Source organism: Panthera pardus, unplaced genomic scaffold (assembly GCF_024362965.1).
Source record: "Panthera pardus isolate Hobbes unplaced genomic scaffold, ASM2436296v1 HiC_scaffold_22, whole genome shotgun sequence".
Classification (NCBI taxonomy): Eukaryota; Metazoa; Chordata; class Mammalia; order Carnivora; family Felidae; genus Panthera; species Panthera pardus.
This window is the reverse complement of record NW_026526788.1, coordinates 5,570,220-5,589,458: the sequence shown is the minus strand read 5'-3', so window position 1 is coordinate 5,589,458 and position 19,239 is coordinate 5,570,220. Positions and strand designations below refer to the sequence as shown.

Here is a 19,239-nt window from a genome sequence, read left to right as displayed (position 1 = left end):
CTCCAGGTAATGAGGGAGAGTCCTGTGCCCATTAAAGCAGCAGTATTGGGGCGCCCGGGTGGCTCGGTTGGTGAAGTGTCCGGCTGTTGATTTTGGCTCAGGTCCTGAGCTCACGGTTCATGGGATCGAGCCCTGAGTCGGGCTTTGCGCTGACAGCATGGAGCCTGCTTAGGATTCTCTTTCTCTCCCTCTCCCCCTCCCTCTCCCTCCCTCTCTTTCTGTCTCTCCCTCACTCATGCCCTCTCTCTGTCTCTCAAAATAAAAAAATTAAAAAAACAAACAAAAAGCAGCAGTAATCTTTGGAGCCCCGCATGGGAAGTTAGAGTGTTTTACCATGTGATCATCCTAGACTCCTTAGTAAACAAACAGGCCCTTGACTCCATGAAATCCATGTTGGAGCCTTATCTGAATTTCCGATCCTTGACTTTCACTAACGCACAAAGCCTTCTCTCAGCTACAGGGCTGGTGATGAGTCTCTCTTGTCCGTCGGCAAAGAGAAGTATTTTCAATGCGTTCTCTTTATGGCTGTAATGACCAAGGGCAAAAAGGTGGAATCTCTCTGTACATTGATTTTTAGCACAGGCTCCACGTCTGTATGTAATTATGTTTACCATGCAGGTGAAGCAAGAAATTAAATTGGGCTCCTTAATGCAGGAGAATAGCCAGCACCAGAAAGAAAAGATCACAGGAGAATCTGAGCAGCTAACCTGTTTGCAAATGCTGTTCTTGCTTTAGGTCTCTGTTGCTGCGTTCCCCCCACCCCCCACCCCCCGACACACACACACACACACACACACTCACACACTCACACATACAGATAGATCTGTTTTTGCTTTCCCCTTGGTTTCTCAGGAAAGAATAATCCCCCAGGATCTTCCTTTTCTGTCTGCCTGACAAACCTAATAGGAAACTTACATTAATCTGTAAGTGAGGGTAATGGTTTTTCTGCTGTTTCATAAAGTGCCACGTCCAATTCATGGATCCTGAGGAAGGAAGGGCCCCTGGGGAACCAGATTCACCTCCGTGGGGCCAGGTGACCTGCCACGCAGAGGTGCTGGGTGAGGTGCACGGGGGCTACCCGCTCCCACCGGGGAAAGTCTCTCCCCCACCCCCACGCACCCTTCTCTCACACTGAGAACACTGCCCCTCTGAAAAGAAGGCCCAGGGAATCGGATTTCCACCCTCGTCCGAGGTGGGAAGGGCAGGCTGGTTTTCCAGGCCGCACCCAGGGAGGGAGACGCATGCTGAGCGGATCGGGTCAGGAAGCCGCCGCGTTTCACGCACTCAGACATTCGGCGACGGTACGTCCCGATGTGCCGTGTGGTCTCGAATCCATCCTGACCCAGTGTTGCTTCTAGAATGTTCCTGGTGAGCGTCTCCTTTGCTGCAGTTAGCTCCGAGTGCCCTGTTCACTTGGGGGGGGGGGTGAGCCTGCTCTGCGAACTCCAGGAGCCTGTCCCTGCTTGGAGGCCAGAGAGCCCCTTGCCCCTGCTCTGGAGTCACCTCCGGAGGACAGGGGACAACGGCTTCTGAGTTCTGCCCTGAAAGCCAGGCCACCCCTTCCTCTCCTAATTCTGAGGAAACTGAAGATCGTCTTGGCATCAGTTTTGCTTTGCAACAAGGTTTTATTTGCCCTGTCTTGTAGGCAGGCCACAGAAGGGTGCCCCCTGCTAGCCTCCACCTCCTCTTGGAACCACAGGCTGCGGGTGCTGTTCAGAGGAACCACCTCCTCACTCCATCTCTCAGTGGCCATGTCCTTGGCTCTGGTGACAGCCAGGGGGGACTGGGGGGCCTGGGGGCTGGGGCGGGCGGTCCAGGGAGGTCCGGGACTCTGCCCTACCAGGATGGGCGACAGGAACTGCCCTCTCAGGGACACTTCTCTGCCTGGGGAACATCCCCCAAGGAGGTCATCCCCGCCCCGCCCCAGCACTGCCACAGTCAGCCCCATGCATCCTGAGAAAGGCAGTCAGGCCCGTAATGGAAGCAGAGAGGAGCAGGAGCAAGGACTTCTGGGATCTGGCTCCTATTTGCCAACTTCTTCCTCTATGACCTTGAGCTGTTTCCTGCCAGGCACCTCTGCTGCCAGCCATGGACGCGGGAGTCGGGCACACAGACTCTTGCAGGGCAGAGGGGGTCCCTCTCAGAGGGCCGACCGTGGTCCATCTGAAGGGAGCCACGGGCCCATCTGTCTGACAGGGAGGCGCTGGAGGCCTGGTTACGGCGGCCCCCGCCTCGGCCTTTCCGGCGTCCATGTGAAGCCGCCAGGAAACGGCCAAGTCAGCCCCTGCCGCAACACCTTCTAGAACAGAAGAGGCCTTTCCGAGAATCTTGCTGCACCCCGAGGGCGAGGAGTGTCAGATTTTGCAGTGGGGAAAGCTGGCAACCCGAGAGCCTCTTCTAAGTAACCTTTGCCTCGGCCGCCTGCCAGCTATGTGCCTGGAGACCTGCCTTTGATCACGACTTGTCACCTCCCAGGAGATGTTCCACTTTCCAAGCAGGTGAAAACCGAACCCGAATAAAAATAGTCAACTGGACTCTTTACAGTCCCCTCGTAAAGCGAAACAACCTGTGCTCCTCCAAGTGGCAAAAAGGCCCGCCCCCGCCCCTGGGTCCCCAGGCTCCCCGTGGCCTGCCAGGTCCCCAGTGCTGCGCCCCGCGACCCCGCGCAGCCCCGAGCCCCGGGGGCACGGCTTGGCTCTGCTCCAGCAGGCCGCACCCTTGGCCGCCGGCCCCTGGGTTCACCTTGGTGACCGAGGGGCCACCGTGACCGTCCACGGCCCTCCCCCTCCTTCCTGTTCTCGCCAGCGCTTTACGGACCCGACGTTTCTGGAGCTTTCTCAAAAACTGTGGACGCATTCCCAGTGGAAATCATGACATTTTCCGTTTCACATTACGTACTCCACAATGCCTCAGGAAAGGAGAGAGAGAGAGAGAAGGCAAACAAGGCCTGGGAGCCAGCCCCCTCTCTCTCTGTAAACAGCCGGGCCAGGCCTCGTCTGCGCCGCGGTCCTCTGTTTATCCTGGAGTCACCTCCCCGAGCCTGACAGCTAGGGCTCCGGCCTTTTCCCCTCCAGTCAAAGGCCTGATGAGTAGGTACACTGCCTTTTCTACCCGCTCCCGTGGCACATCTGGATCAGGGCGTGCCTGTCCGCTTCGTCGTGTGTGTGTGTGCGTGCGTGTGTGTGTGTGTGTGTGTGTGTGTGTTTTAACTTTACTTTCGACTGCCATGGTAACTGCTCCATGTTTGGCAAAGGGAAAGAGGAAAAAAAAAAAGGCTCGGAGAGAAGAAAAGGAGCTCTCAGCGCGGGCCTGGCGGCCAGCCAGGGTAATCATGCCGCAGAGCTGAAATGAGGCCTCTGGCGGGCAGCCAAGTTACAAAGAACAAAGCTGTCAGTTCCCAATGTTGGCGGCAAAGCTTGTTTGGCACCCTTATATGGTTTCCCAGAACTCCCTGCCTTGGCCGGCTTCCATTCCCTTCAGGGCAGCAAACAGGATTAGCACAGCTCGAGTTGTTTTTCTCTTCTCTCCTCCAACTGTTCCAGTGACATCATCCCTGCTGCATTCATTTGCCAGCAGGGTGGTTTTTTTCTCTCTCTCCACCACCCTCCCTGCCTCCCTCCCTCCCTCCCTCCTTCCATCTCTCTCTCTCTCTCTCTCTCTCACACACACACACACACACTCCACTTCCTTCCTGTAACGGCCCCCTCTCTCTGACTTTCTTTAAACGCAGTGTTTTAGGTCATTCTTCTTGTCCAGCTTCCCTGTTAAATTAAAAACGCCCTGGTGCTTGTACATTTAGCTGAATCAAGCCAGACGTTGTATTTTATTTTTATAACTGAATTCCTGTGAGATAAAAATCTCATTTTCCTTAGCAGGCTGTAATCAGCACTCACAGGGCTGTGGTTTCCAACTGTCCCATCTCCTGCTTCCTTATGAAGCTCGGCTCAGAAATGAACTTGGCTCCTGTTCAGGTTTAAAGGGCCCGCGGCCGGTCCCACGTTGCTTGTTCTCTCTCTCTCTCTCTCTCTCTCTCTCTCTCTCTCTGTCACACACACACACACACACACACACACACACACACACACAGGATGTGTGTCCAAAGGCCATTATACACACACACACACACACGCACACATGCACACACATCCTTAGCTACACAAAGGGTGTGAAGCTACCCACCAAGACAAACGAACACACAATCAGTTCACAGTATCATTTCTCTCCCTTTGCAGAAAGAAAATAGGTAAATAAATAGAAGCCAAAAGCTGCTTCCAAAAAGACTGGTTTAAACTAGCAGGCAGGCAGGCGTTATGCAACTAATGGCTGGGTTCATGAAAGAAACTGAGGTTCCCGACTGCACAAATGTTCCCCCGCCCCCGTCCCAGTCCCCCCCCCCCCACCTCACTCTGATTCATGAACTAGTTTTCAGATTCATGAATCACTCGGGAGCCAGCAAGAGAAAAATGAGTAGTATTGATCTCATTTCAATTGAAATTGGCTCATTATGGCCATTCTGGCCGTGGACAGCTTTCCACGACCAGACGCTGGCCGGCATCCGAGGTCTGCAGGCAGGCGCCCCCACCTGCGGGCGGAGGCAGGAGTCCTGGGGTGAAGCCTTCTGCGAGGGTTCCCCTTCTTGTTATCATCAAATGGGCATAATAAGATCTTACTATTAAACGGAGAAGGGACTGTGGCTGGACTCTGCCGTCTTCCTCTGGCAGATCTGTTGCCTGCTTCTAGTGTTCTCCATCTTTCTTTGTTTTCACTTTTGATAGATCTTTTAAGAGTCATCTCAGGGCAAATTCTTTTCTGGATTTCTGGTGACTTCTCAAGGACTACCTAAAATAGAAATTCACCTTCTACAAGGTGACTTCAAATTCAAATCTAACTAGGAGGTCCTGGGATTTCTTTCTTTGTTTTAAGGCCAACAGTTGCTCTTAGCTTTTGCTGCCCACCCCGCCCCCACTCTCTTTAGCCAAGAAGGACTGGGCAGATATGGATCTTCTAGATTTGGGGTGATCTGATTTCTATCGGGAACGGTTGCCTACCCGTGGATGACTGTCTGCACATGGACACGGGGCTCTGGAATTTTATGAAATGGGTGTTTTCCTTCCCAAATGACGTAACCAATGTTCTTATCACCAATTGTCCAGGAAGTGGGCACTGAGTGTTGGTCCAGGGGCAGCGCAAAGAGAGACTTTGGGTCCCCCAGCAGGTTTATCAAGGATTGCCCATCTGCTTCCGTCTAATAGCCTTTCTTCTCTCCACTTGAGTTCCAACTCAACCACCTTCCCTCTTGACAGGTGCCCCCCACTGCAACCCAGCCCAACACGTTTGACTATCCACACAGCCGAGAAACCCTCTCTTCCTCTCTCGAACACTGCTCTTGTGAGAGCAGATCTGGATAGGCTGTTGGCCTTGATTTGCAGTTCACATTGTATTCTGTGTGGTTTCTGCCCCCACGTCCTTCCACCCCTACCCTCCCACCCCAGGCAGATTGAAAACAAGGGACTGGACGTATGCTTTTCAGAAACCCCACAGAAGCTGGCGACCAGCACCAGGAAAGAATTCGAGCCCAATCTGCATAATTTTGGATCCAAGCGTTTAGAGATGAGATTCTTATCCATTGACTTCAGACACACAGTCATGCCATTAAACGCATTTAACTTGGCTGGGATTCGATGATGTGACCTTACTCCCTTTTTATCCCTGCAAGGGCCCAGAGAAGCTGAGAGCGGTCCAAGAAGGGGAAAGAAGATGGGGCTGTGTGAATTTCAAGAAGCAATTGGTTCGGAGGCAGAAAGAGCTGCTTGGCGTTCCCGTGAATACCGAGTGAAGGTGCCTTTCGGTTCCGAGCCGCCCCAGCCTTTGGGGGGCTGAGCCTTCAGCCAACCAGAGTCCCGGGCCTGCGGGGCCCCAAGGGTTAAAATCACTCCCACAAATTTGCTGGCTGGCCTCAGAGCAAATGGGGATAGTGGGTTGGCTCATGTTTTGCATTAACTCGTTTGCTTTTTTTTTTTTTTTTTTCCTATTTCTAATAACATTCCAAGGACTGGACTTATCGTGCAGAGGTCTGGACTTTTATGAATTGTTAATGGTTAACTAAACAGAGACCCTCAGGACGCCCACCCTGCTGTCTTTGGGGTCGGGGAGGGGAGGGACGTCGGAAGAATGTGGTTTCTCCATCCGTGATCCGCTGGCTAGTGACCCGAGGCCCCTTTCAGAGAATTTGCTAAATAATCTCAAACATATTGAGGATCTTACTCATGTTTGGAAAAAAAAAGAAAAGGGAGGGGAAAAAAACCAAAACAAAACAACTACCTTCTTCCTTCATTCATGGAGAGTGTGGTTTCCTTCTATTTTGTTGCCAGATGCACTGACGGTTGCAGATTCAACCCCGAGTTTTCTTTCGGGAGAGGGCAGCTGTCTCAGATGGCCACACCTAGCTCTGGGGGACCCGAGTGTCCTGGTGCGACAGAGAAACCACACATTCAGAAGTCAACCGCATGAATCATGGGCTGATAGAACAGTTGCAGAGAGAGAGAGAGAGAGAGAGAGAGACAGGACGTGAGGTGGCCATCCCCCCTCACAACCGTGCACTCCCCCTGCTCCCCCCCCCCCCGCCCCCCACCGCCAGCAGTCCACCCTGCTTGGTCCAGTCCTGGTTTAGATTATGACAGGGAGTTCCCTGCAAAAGGCCGTTTGCAGCCTATTTAGATGTCACTAGGGAAACTTCTTCCCGGGGTTCCAACCGCATATCTCTTTGTTCCATTTCATCAGCTGTGCCTTCCTTCCGGTTCTGCCTGGAACATCATTACCCTGCCTTCCTTGTGCACGTGGGCAGCCCTTCAAAACAAAAGAAAGCCCAGGTACAGCGCCGCCGTTGAGGGAAGGGCTCAGCACGGGCCAGGCTCACCTTTGGGCAGAACCCAATGTCACTCCAGCGACACAAGGTGTTAAGGAGATGCCCTCGTCCCCTCCTGCGTCCCGGGCACCCCCCTGCGATTCCTCCCTGGGTCAGCTCTCAGGACTCGCCCCAGCAATGGTAGGGGGGAGCTCATCACCCTGACTGGGATCTCAGCTTCAGCCCAACCCAAGCCTGGACCCTCCCCTCTGGGCTCCTGTGTGCTCTACCTGTTTTAAGCTTCATTGTTGCCTCTCTCCCTCACCCCCCACCCCGATTTCCTCAATTCCTGCGCCGTGAGTCTCTTACACCTTCTCGTTTTGGAAATCTTGGTCTCCAGATGTGCCAGCTCAGGACTTTGCCAGGACAATTCTCACTCGATTATTTCTTCCGCGGCCATGGCCATCAGATGTCCGGTCACTCTGGTGTTTGTAACACTTCCCCATCTCGTGCCACGTGAATTTCATTTACCTGCTGTTTCTTCTTCTGGGTCACGAGTAAAAATGACAAAGAAGGGTCCCTTTCCTTGTCGCTCCGTCCCCACGGCCTGCTGGGCCTCGCGGAAGCCACCCACACGCCCCCTGAGCCCACCCAGCGGCCCCCGGCGAGAAATGGGTGGGCTTCGGGCACCAGGCCGGGGTTTAATATCCTTGAGATCCATTTAGTGTCTGCACACCTGGTTGCTATGGAGACGGTTGTCATAAAAACACACCGATCTGTGGAGAGATATAAAACCATCCCCGTGGCACGCAGTTGGACACGTTAGCTCAGAGAAATGGCTTGCAGCCTGTCGCTTCCTTTTGTTGACACAGTGCCTCTGCCTTTCAAGCCCGACCTGGACGACCTTCTTAGAACCAGGCCAGGGCAAATCCATTCTCAGTTAATATTTCGTAAGGGACAATCAAGGGCTTCGCCGAACGCCAGATGCCCCAGCCTTCCTGTCCCAAGCTGAGTCAGCCCAGAAGAGGACATTCTTCTTTGGCACGCTTTGTTCTCTGCTGACTGTCATTGATCCGTCAGCACGACTGACCAGGCAGAATAAAAACACTGACCGTGCGGACGCTTCGGATCAGGCGGCTGGGGTTGAGTAACAGGTGTGGAGGGGCGGCCTGGGATGTCCAGTCCTGCCCGGAGGGGCCGAAGCTGGAGGGGCCCCCGGAGACCAATCCAGGATGTCGTGCGGGCCCGTGACTGTCATCTGCCAGCCCGGCACTGGGTGGTTCAGCAAGAGACCTTATAAGGTGCACAGGGCTCCCACTAACCACCGTCGCCCCCTCACCGTCTAAATCCTCAAAGCCTGAATTTGGTTACCGCTGGCTGAGGTTACTGTCTCCCTCGGTCTGGTCCAAGTGCAGAAACCAGTGAAACACCTCGCTCCCCTCTCTCATCTGGGGAGCTCTGGCGGTGCGAAGGGGCAGGCACAGATGTATTCTGCGGTCCACAAAGTGTACGGAGGGTCCTTCTGAAATGTGTTTGGGGAAGGGGGTGAGCGAATGATGCGCTCTTTGTATTTTTAGCTCTGCCATTGGCCGAGTGTTCCCTGGAGCAGGAAAATGGCTGGAGAGAACGAGTTAAGGCGGGGGTCACGTTGTGAATGCAGGCAAGGTTGGCTTCCCTAATGGCTCCCAGGGCTCGAGGCTGCAGCCAAAACGTGAGCTCCCCTGCCCCCCCATAGGCGTGCATGCATGACACCTGAGACCCAGGTCGCCATCTGTGCTCTTCCTCTGTTTGGAAGATGTCTGACTTCTAGAAGACAGGCCATGCTCTTGTCTTTGACTTGACCTTTCCTCCTCAGCAATTCCTTTCGTTCCCCAGTGCCTCATTTCCCTTCTTTTTTATTGGGAGATGTGTTCTGTTTCTATTGAAAACCAAAAAGCAGTTTAAGAATAAAAGGTGGGGGGGGGGGAGCGCCGGGGTGGCTCAGTCGGTTGAGCGTCCGCCTCGATTTCCGGTCAGGTCATGATCCCGGGGTCATGGGATCGAGCCCCGTGTAGAGCTCTGCAGTGGGCATGCAGCCTGCTTGGGATTCTCTCTCTTTCTCTCTGTCTTTCTCCCTCTCTCTCTCTCTCTCTCTCTCTAAAATAAAAAAAAGAAAAACAAAAAGAAGAAAGAAAACCAAAAAGCATTTTAAATGTCTTCTGCTTTAGTCGATCCTATCACATTGCTACTGAGAGAGGAGGGAGAGATGAGACCCAGGCTATCGGGTCTGATTCTGAGAACAAGTAGTGCACTTATCATGCATGATATTAACATGAAATGTGATATAATATTAAGACACCTGTTCTTAGTGCCCCTGCTGACTGGATGGTATTCCAAAATCCCTGCCTCTCTGCTCTCGTAAATGCTTTAGCAACTGCCATTAAACACCCCGGGATGCGTGTTATTTCAGCCTCTCGTTTACATATCTTCGATTTCTCCAAATGCCCTCTTAACACCTCTTATCAATAGTTCATGGACAACATCATCGTAAGTTCCCAATTGTCCTTCCCCCTCATCTTTGTTTTTCTTGGTTAAGATAATTTTTTAGGGGTGCCTGGCGGGCTCAGTCAGTGGAGCATACGATTCTAGATCTCGGGGTATTGAGTTCGAGCCCCAAGTTGTGGGTAGAGAGTTCTTAAATACAAAATTAAAACAAAAAAGTAATTTTTAAAAAAGCAGTCTAAAAGCTCAGCCAATATGGAGTCAATTACCTTTCAACTTCCTCTTCATTCATGAAACGGGCCTACTTTTTGTTTCCGTACGCCTTCCCCTGAACCAAAAAAAAAAAAAAAAAAAAAAAAAAAAGAAGAAGAAGAAGAAGAAAGAAGAAAAAAAGGGAAAAAAGAAAACATGTTTAAAAAAACACACCACATTCCCCTCAGTTCCTTTGGCTGGCATTAAATTATCCTGCTTTTCTTTTTTTTTTCCTGCCCTCATGTTTTTCCTGAAAACTTTAACTTAGACCTGATGTTCTCATTGTCCTCCCGCCGTGTCTCCATTTCTCAAACAAGTTGAGGAGGGAGTTGCTCTCTGGATTTTTTCTGCCCTGGCCCAGCTGAGAGGCCCGTGGAGCTCGCCTCTCTTGGTATCTTTTGTCTTGTTTTCACGGGACCCGTAGTCTTGGCCTCGCAGTTATGGCGTCGTGTTATCTTTCTCCCAAGGCAACAGCTCACATCCTGGCAAACCAGACAATGGCGGTGTGTGTCTTTACTTAGTTTTTATACCTTTTGTTTCAAAATGCAGGATTTCCTTATGGTTTGTTTGGGCTTTTCAAAAAGCTTATTTACTGACCCAGAGAGGTGCCAGACTCACACCCTGAAGAATACAGGCCAAGTTTATATGTGCCTGAAAATACACCATCATGTCCAGGCCTATTTGATGTTTGGGGCCAATTTAGAGGCTGATTTGATTGCTGTGTCGTTTGCCAAAAAAGTGGCTGCTCAAACAGGCCAAAACCTCAGCTCACGGAGCCTCTTGTATAGCCAGAGCAGGGCTAGAAATTCAGACGAGGATAATGTCTGAAATGGAAAGAACGAGGATTACATTTTTAAATTAGGGTCTTGTGTCCGCATTGGTAGTCAACTCGAATTATTTATTTGTTTAAATTAAGCCCCTTGCCTTAATTAAAAGTTGCTCTCTGATATTTAAAAATTAATCCAACCGTGTTTAAGCCCCACATTCCTAGATCTTGTACCGAGATCTTCATACAATATTTTCTTTTTTTTTTTCAATGCTTATTTATTTGTGAGCAAGAACACCAGGGGGGTAAGGGGAGAGAGAGAGGAAGACAGAGAATCCTATGTAGGTTCTCCACTGTCAGGGCAGAGCCCGACATGGGGCATGAACCGTGAAATCGTGACCTGAGCCCCAATCAAGAGTCTGACGCTTAACCGACTGAGCCACCCAGGCGTCCCTACAGTATTTTCAACACGATGTTTTAAAAAACGAACACTTAGGTCAAGACACGAGGTCTTTTCAAGAGAGAGAATATGTGATCTTCGTGATAGGACCACAAACAAGACGCTAACGTGTGAGTTTATGGCAGGTTTACTCAATTATCTCTAACCATTGTGGACCAATGTGTTTGTTTTATTTTCCTTGATGTCAGTGTGATATCAAACGCCCAAGGAGTGCTGGGGAGAGTCACAAGAATACAGACTCGTCGAGAATGCACGCACAAATGTGCACGGATGGACACAAAAGGCAGGCTCGTGCCACTGCCCTCATTGAAGAACCACAGGGACGTGGCCAAGCGAGGTGAAATGTTCGCACTGTGTCTGCCGTGCAGAGCCGGCCCTCTGTCCAAGAGCAGTTCCAGAGCTCAGATCTGGGTGATTCAACAGGATGCGATGGGGCCTGGATCCAAGTAGCTTTTCCAAGGAGTCTGACTCTGTGCTCTAGGTGCGTAATGCATGCTTACTCCTTTACGGCAAGACGGTATCTCCAGAGGTTTCTACGTCCTCTGCCTGAAGGGATCATCTCTGCCATCACGTTAGCTTTTACAGCCCATTGTCCAAGGTTGGAATCCAATGCCACCTTCCCTTGGAGACCTACCTCAGTCCCCACTTAAAATGGATTTCGCCTTTTTTCTGGGTGCCCGAAATACAGTACCCCTCTATCGAAGCCTTATCCCTCCTTCTCTGTTACAGCTGTCTGTTGGGCAAACCAAATGGTGAGCTCCTTGAGGGGAAAGATTATGTCTTTTCCCTCCAGATCATGACTCTGCTCTGTCCAGAGTTTATTATTTTGCATTTTGATGCCTCTGTCCAGGTGTCTCTCTGGAACCATAGATTGAAAGCTCTCTGGGCACATGGACTTCGTTTTGTGTTTGTATCCGCAGTGCTGAACAGATCATCTGTCACACTGAAGGTGCTCTGATGCCTGTTGCATAACTGGAGTTGTACAACCTATAGACAGAAGACCTAAGTGTCCGTACAGCTTTCCCAACACTCCCTAGTACAGACGGTTCCCAACCTATGAGGTTTCAGCTTGTGATTTCTTGGCTTTCCAATGGTGTGGAATTGATACGTATTCAGTAGAAACCATACTTTGAATTTTGAATTTGGATCTTTTCCTGGCCTAGCGGTACAGTCCTCTCTCCTGAGCCGCGCAGTGGCCTCGGCTCCCAGGCAGCTGTGCGATCACGAGGGTCAACAATGGATCCGGTCCCATCATTTGGCGCTCGCACGGCCCTTCTGTTTTTCACTTTTCGGCACAGTAGTCAATAAATTGCATAGATATTGAACGCTTCGTTATCGAATAGGCTTTGTGTTAGATGCTCTCACCAAACTGTAGGCTCATGGGAGTGTCCTGAGCACCTTTAAGGTCGTCTGGCCTGAGCTGTGATGTTTGGTTGGTTAGACGTGTTCAATGCGTTTTCCGATTAGGATATTTCCACCTTACGATGGGTGTGTCCGGAAGTAACCCCATTGTAAGTCAAGGAAGGTCTGGATACACATCTTTCTTGTGGTTTGCACTTAGTCCCTTCCTATTCTTTTCTAGTCCGATGAAAACTGGCTCCTTCCCTTACCTGTAACTGTTTCATTGTAACTGTTCTTGCTTGTTCTGGGAACTTCCTAAGCACCTGTATTCCAAAGGGCATTTTTCAGGATGTACCTTATTCAGTCCTCCCCAAACGTCTGGCACCAGCGATGGTTCCCTTACACTGGAATTCTCTCCGCGACCTTGGTGTCCACGGTGCGACACTCTTCTGTTTTCCTTCCTTTCACAGAACGTTGCGTCTCCAGCTAATATTGGTGCCCCCGGCCTCCTGGGCCCCCTCCTCTCCCTCAGCAGCCCTATCCTAACCATGGCTCCCATATCCCTCTACGTTGGAATGAGCCCCAGATTTTCATCTCTAGCAAAAACCAGTTCACCAAGCTTTGGACCGTCATTCCCCCAAACATACCAGACATCTCCAAGGGGATGCACTGTAGTCCCTTTAAGTCAGTAGTGCCATCATCTTCCCACCAAAATTGGTACCCGCTCACCACTCCTCATCATCCTCATTATATTCCGGGAGCATCTGTAGCTATTTTGCTCATTGGTCTACCTCCCGTTCACCTCCACATCACCACTGGTCGTAGCTTTCTGAAATATTTGCTCTGTAAACTGCCATCCTGTCAGTCTCATCCAAGACCCCCACGCACACAGTCTGAACTGGGCACAGACACATAAGACCTCTGACCTCGGGCTCTGGGCTCCAGCCTTACCAAACTGCTTGTGCTTCCGGAAGACCTTCGAACCTGCCACCCCTGCTAACCACCTGGTAGTTCTCCTGATCTTCTGAGACTCACCTCAGCTGCCTCATTCCGTGAAGGCTTTCCTGCCCCTCACCTGCAGACCTGACAATGCCTTCCTTTCTGCTTCCCATTCTGTTTGGACATCACTCCCATGTCGTGGTCCTTACATTGTTTGGCACCCCCCTGGGTTTCCCGTCTTTCTTGTCAACTGGGCTGCGAACCCCTCAATGGCACAGTCACCTGCAGATCCCATTTTAGGAGGTCACCTACTGTCACTTGTCCTTCCTTAACAATCAGGTGCATTTTGAGGCAAGGGGACAAAGGAAAGATGGGAGTGTAGAGCCCTGCTATTCCGTTCCCCGCTCCCCCACCCCGATACACTGTGCTGTTACCTGGCCGATCCATTGGAGTAAGAAATGTAATTCAGCTGAATTCATCACGGGGCCCCTTGCTGTTGGCTTTAGGGTTGCCGTGAAAAGAGAGATGTAGTTTTCTACGTCGATCTGTTTTTTAAGTCTTTGCAGTTATTAGGCTAGAAGCTCTTTCAGCCTTCCTTCATGCTGAGTTAGAGGCAAGAGACGAGAAACCCAGAGAATCAGCTCCTCCTAAGGCCTTCACCCTATTTATTCACACCCACAGAGCCCTAAGTCCAAACCTTTAAAGGCCCAGCCATAAACTCACACAAACGCACCCTTTCTCCTCTGTGCTCTTGTTACGTCACCGCTTAGGCGACCATTGCTGTGAATTTGCCCATGTTCCTTGTCTGAGGGTTTCCAATATTCCATCCGTATTTCCTTTTTTATTCTTATTGCCAGGTAGGAGCAAGTGCGGCTATCTCCATTCCGCACAAAACCACCAGCCTGAAGCAGGACAAAGACCGCACTCCAGGGGAACGCAGATGGAAATCTAACGGGTCCCAAGTCAGCCATAAAACCCGAGTTTGGTGTCATGAGGTAGGACGGTACCAGGAGATGATGCTAAGTACGGACCCGATACAACAAAGAGGTACACAGTGTGTGCTCGGTATCTCCCATACCTTGGCAGTGACCCCACGTGGCTTGACTTTCCAGGAATGCCGCTCCGGTGCCAGTTACTGGTGAGCATTCAGGCCAGGCACAGGGTTGAATGCAGCTCTGGGAAACATGGCCCTGCCGTCCAGCACGCCCATGGCCTCACGCTCAGGCATGGCCTGCCCTTGTTTGGTAAGATAAAAGAAATGTATAACACGTTCTCCCTGACTTTCAGGGATGCCCAGGGCATTTTTCTAATAACAGCAGCAGCTTCTATTACGCTTTTATTCTTGATTAATCATTTCTCAATGTAGCCTTGTGGGCTTAAGGGCCAGTGAGGGGAGAAATTGGGCTGGGGGTGGGGGCAGGGGTGAGGGAGATTACTCCAGACAAGAGGCATTGCTGTAAACCTTGCAGCAAAATTATCTTTGTGAACTGAAAGGCACCTGAATTTTATCCAAGTGAAAAGCTGGCCAGTGACTATGATTTCAAATGATTGCTGTCTATACTTCCAATGTACGGGCACAAGAGTCTTTGGCTTTTGTTTGTTTGTTTGTTTGTTGCAATAACCTAGGGAACATATGCAAATTGAAGCGATTCTGGGTAGTCTGAAGTGAAAGCTCACTGAATAATTGGTCTAGAAGTACACAATGTGGTTGTAAGACCGTTATTTACCAGTAAACAGTACACAACATTGAGACAGACTTCAGGGGTGCAGGAAATATGTAGGTTAAATAATAAAAGAGCAAAAACCCTAAAAACAGCTAATGCTTGCTAGAAATCAAGGATTTTTTTTTTTTTTTTTGAGATAGGGAGAAGATATTAGGAAAAGTGGATTAACACTTTCCTTGTGGTTGTACACGGATAGCGTAGGGTCTACACTACAGAGCAGAGTTTCTCAGAGTGTGGTCTTGGGAAACTTTCTGTTATTTGCTTCTTTTAAGATGTCGCGCTGCCCTGTCCCTGGCTGTGGAGTCTGACATACGTCCCTGATCTGCTCAAAAGGCTCGATATCTAATTTCCACGTCTGCACCTTGCAGAAGCCAGTGGAAATTACACAGTGATGGATTATCCCACCCAAATCACATCTCATCTAGGGAAGATGTATTGAGAACACACGCTTTTCTTCTTTTAACACCTTTTCTTCAGACAACCTGACTCCCTCCCTGTAAGGGGGGGGGGGGAATCACAATGGAGACATGCCCCGTAGTCAAACTGTAGCTGTGGGGGGTGCTGGGGTGGGGAGAGAAGCAGGACAGCTGCAGTGGTAGGGTTTACTGGGTTACCCCTCAGGAGTCATCTGCCTGCACACACTTCACTGAGGGGATTCTGGAAGTGAGGTTCTTGGGGCACTCTACTATGAGATGCAACAATTGTCTGCAGCACACCTTGGAAGGTTCTAGAAGTACCTGCTGACATGGCAAATGTGGGGGACCACCTCATTGGACCTCCTCTCAATAGACCAACATGAACTCATTCCCCACTGCCAACCACCAATCCCTACCCCCTTGGAATGGAGAAGCCTCTCTACTTCCAAACACCTTGGTGCCATTGTCCTTGCTTCAGTCCCTACTAACCTAGACACAGGCAAAAGACAGGCCCCAGAGTGACGCTGCAAGATGGCGATCCATCGCGAGGCACCTATGAAAATCCGTGTTGTCCTGATGACCCAGTTCATGCCCTCGATATGCCCCTGCAAGCGGTAGGAGCTTTCTGAAGGACATTTTGGCCTTTATTTTTGTACCTCTGTGTAAGCTGTTCTCCTTTCTGACAACCTAGTGGAGTCACTTAGAGAGCTTTTAAAGAACACTTATGGCTGGGCCACACCCCCCCCCCCCCCCCCCCCGCCCTCCTACCCCAACCGATAAAATCAGATTCTCTGTTGGGAGCAAGGCAGGGGGGAAGCTGGCAACGGTGAGCTCCCCAGATGAGTTTAACGTGCAGCCCGGGGATGAGAACTGCCAGGTCAATGGCCATGGCTCTGGGAGAAGAGATAGGAGCGTGCCAACGTTTAGGCAAGTTTTCACTACTTTAAGGAGCCCTACTCTGTGCAGGTTGTATGCCTGGGTTCTGGAAATACATCAATACATAGAGCACAGGTGGCCTTGTAATTTAAAGAGGGATTCAGACAGATAAAGGATCGTGTCTGTGTTAGCTGGTTGTGCTATGAGGCGTGCTCAGGGGGCACAGTCCAGGGACCCCGCTCTCCAGGGGAGCTGTGAAAGTTTCCTGCAAGGGTTGAAGCCTGAGTGGCTTATAGTATGAGTGGGACCTTGGCAAATGGAGAGGGGGACGCAGGATATTTCAGCAGGAGAGAAGGACAGTGCGCAGGGGTGAAGCAGCATGATTTGTTAGGAGACTAGAATGTCGTCTCCAGGACAGCAGGGTGTTCGGGTATTCTCTGCTCGTTCTTGAGCGCCATCAGGAACATTACAAATATTAGTGGAATGAATGAATGAAAGAATGAACGAATGAATGAACACATGAGTGAACGAACGAATGAATGAACGAATGAACACAGGAGCATTGCCTTCTCAAGGGCACAGGGGATGCCAGGAGAAAAGGCTGGGGAGCAAACGGGATCCCTGATATGGATGGAATTCTGGGGCATGTGAATCACCCATAAGCCAGTTGTTCTCAACTGGACAGAGAATAAGGATCCAGGGGCACCTGGGTGGCTCAGGTGGTTAAGAGTCGGACTTTTGGTTTCGGCTCAGGTCATGATCTCACGGTTCTTGAGTTCGAGCCTGCACTGAGCCTGCTTGGGTCTCTCTCTCTCTCTCTCTCTCTCTCTCTCTCTCCTTCTCTCTCTGCCCCTCCCCACCCTCTCTTGCTCTTAAAAAAAATAAAAATAAAAAAGAGGAAGAATCCATATTTTACGAGAAAAAAATTCTCTCAGACCCTCACACAGTGGCAATAGTACTTTTAGGCACATTGAGAAAATGCATCTAGACTAAAAAGTTCCTACAAATTTCATGATTTTTAAAATGAATTTTGATTTTGACCACAACAGTTACGTGCAAGTAATACATTTCTCCCCAACATTGAAGTTTAAGAAATTTTGCCTTTATTTTTTGAAAACAAATCATGACTGAGCTCCTTCTAATAAAGGTAGATTAGAAAGTCTATCTCAGTCAATCATTTGGCATAAAATTTAGGAAGAACTCAGGGTCTACTGTGGCCCAGCTGGTGCAGGTACCCCCATCCGGGGAGTGAGATCAGCAGAGATGTGCCTCATGGTCCTTGTCTCCCTTCTTTGCAAACCTTGCCACAGAACCCCAAGACCAGGGTTTTGGGGACCCAGCACCCCCCAAACCCCCATAGCTATCACCCATCCATCCTAGGTCCTGAATGTTCTAAGACTAGGGTCTCTGTTACCCTTTTTTAAGTAAACTCAACACCCAATGTGAGCCAACCTGGCACCACCCTCTTGCCTTTTGAGTTGCAAATCTCCAGCCCTTTTCTCAGTCTGTTTGCTCCCTCTCTGTCCCATGTCCCCTCCCCACAACCCCATCAAAAACCAACAAACAGCACAGACCAGTTTCTCTGCATTCTTCTTTCTCACGGAGCACTCAATGGCTCATTCGGAAGCTTGGGCAGTTCAGAGTCTAGGAATTTGTCTACCTTTTCTGGGGTTGGAAGGATTCGGTCTTTCAGTGCCCAGAAGTGGATACCGGGCTTTTCGTGAAAATATTTGCTAACATTCACCCAGCATGCTGTCCACATTCTGAAGGCATTTCATCCTTACCCGCACCCAGTGGAGGCCCTGTGATGTCCCCAGTCTTCCGGAGAGGGGTAGAGAGGTTAAGGGAAACTGTGGCAAAATCAGTAGAATTTGCTGGAAAACTGGATTAAGGGATGAAGGAAAATGAAGATAATCCAGGGTGACTCACAGATGCTGCTTCAGTCAAAGGAGATGCCATTAATGAGCTGGGGATCCAGGGGAAGACTCTTGATTAAACCAGACCCAGCCAAAGGAGCCCTGGTGTCATCCCCACCCCGCTGCCCTGCCCCTGTGGCCCTGGGAGGCTCTGGCAGGAAGTGCTAGTGTGTTCACACGAGGCCTTCCCCTGCAGCCCCCTGGTCCGGTGCTCTCTGGTAAGACCCTCCCCGGGTTCCTCAGACCCCCTCTTGTGGAGGGACCCCAGTGGCTGGAGCTTTGCTATGTTCTTGGTCAGACAATGGAGGCTGTTCCTCTTGCCAGCCCTGCAGGCCACGCTTGTCCCAGGAGCACCGGCCTCGTAGGAAAGCCGCGGCTTCCTCCCGCCCTCTGACCCCTGGGCACAGGCCTGCTCTGGAGTAGGCCCCACCGGCCCCCGCGCTTCCCCAGACCCCTGGAAGACCTCTTGGGGCAGACTTTTACCAAAGCACGAATCATCTGGTGCGAATAGGTGACTGGGAGGAGGGGTGGGGAGACAGGCCGAGGCCCTGGGGAGGCAGGGGCGGACCCCACAGCTGGGGGGAGGGAGGCCAGGGGTGGGTGGTGGTAACATCGACAACAAACACTCGCTGCCACTCCCACTGGGTTGATCTTTCGGAGGAGAGGCAGAGGCCCCAGGCGGGAGGAGGCTTTGATGGAAGGAAGCTGGAGGAAGGAACCCAGGCACCCCTTAACCCCTACTTGGACTGGAGGCCTCCCAGGAGCGGTGGAGGGAGCCCGGGACACTTCCCAGCTCGCGCGCAAAAGACGTTGGCTTCATCCTCTCTCATTTAGTCTCTGCTGCTGCCCGGGTGCCCTGGGCCTAGTGACACCGCCCGCAGCCACGTCGGCCCCCGCGGTGAGCTCAGAGGCCACGCAGGAACAGCTGGACGCGAGGTGACGCCCCCCGGGACCCGGCCCTGCTCCTCAGTTGGGTGGGGGGCCCAGCGCCTCCCCCCCCCAGGCCTCCGCCTACGTGCCCCCGTCTTCCCGCTAACCCTGTGCCCTTGCCATCTTCTTGGCTTGCCTCTCAGCAACCTTCTGGGCATCCATGAGACCAAGAGGGGCCATTCTCTGGGGGGGGGGGGGGCGGGGGAAGGGGAGGCGCTGACCGCCCATCCCCCCACCCCCCAACTTGGCTGCTGCTTCTCTGTTCCCCGCCGTTTACTCCACACACAGGATCCG

General features: G+C 51.3%; 1 long non-coding RNA gene across 1 annotated transcript; it reads left to right on the top strand.

Annotated features, from left to right (window-relative positions):
• The first annotated feature begins 6,738 nt into the window (after positions 1–6,738).
• On the top strand, positions 6,739–14,415 carry LOC109248982 (uncharacterized). The gene is made up of 2 exons (XR_002072392.2): positions 6,739–6,869; positions 13,941–14,415. It is a non-coding gene; the product is annotated as an uncharacterized LOC109248982 (long non-coding RNA).
• The last annotated feature ends 4,824 nt before the right edge of the window (positions 14,416–19,239 follow it).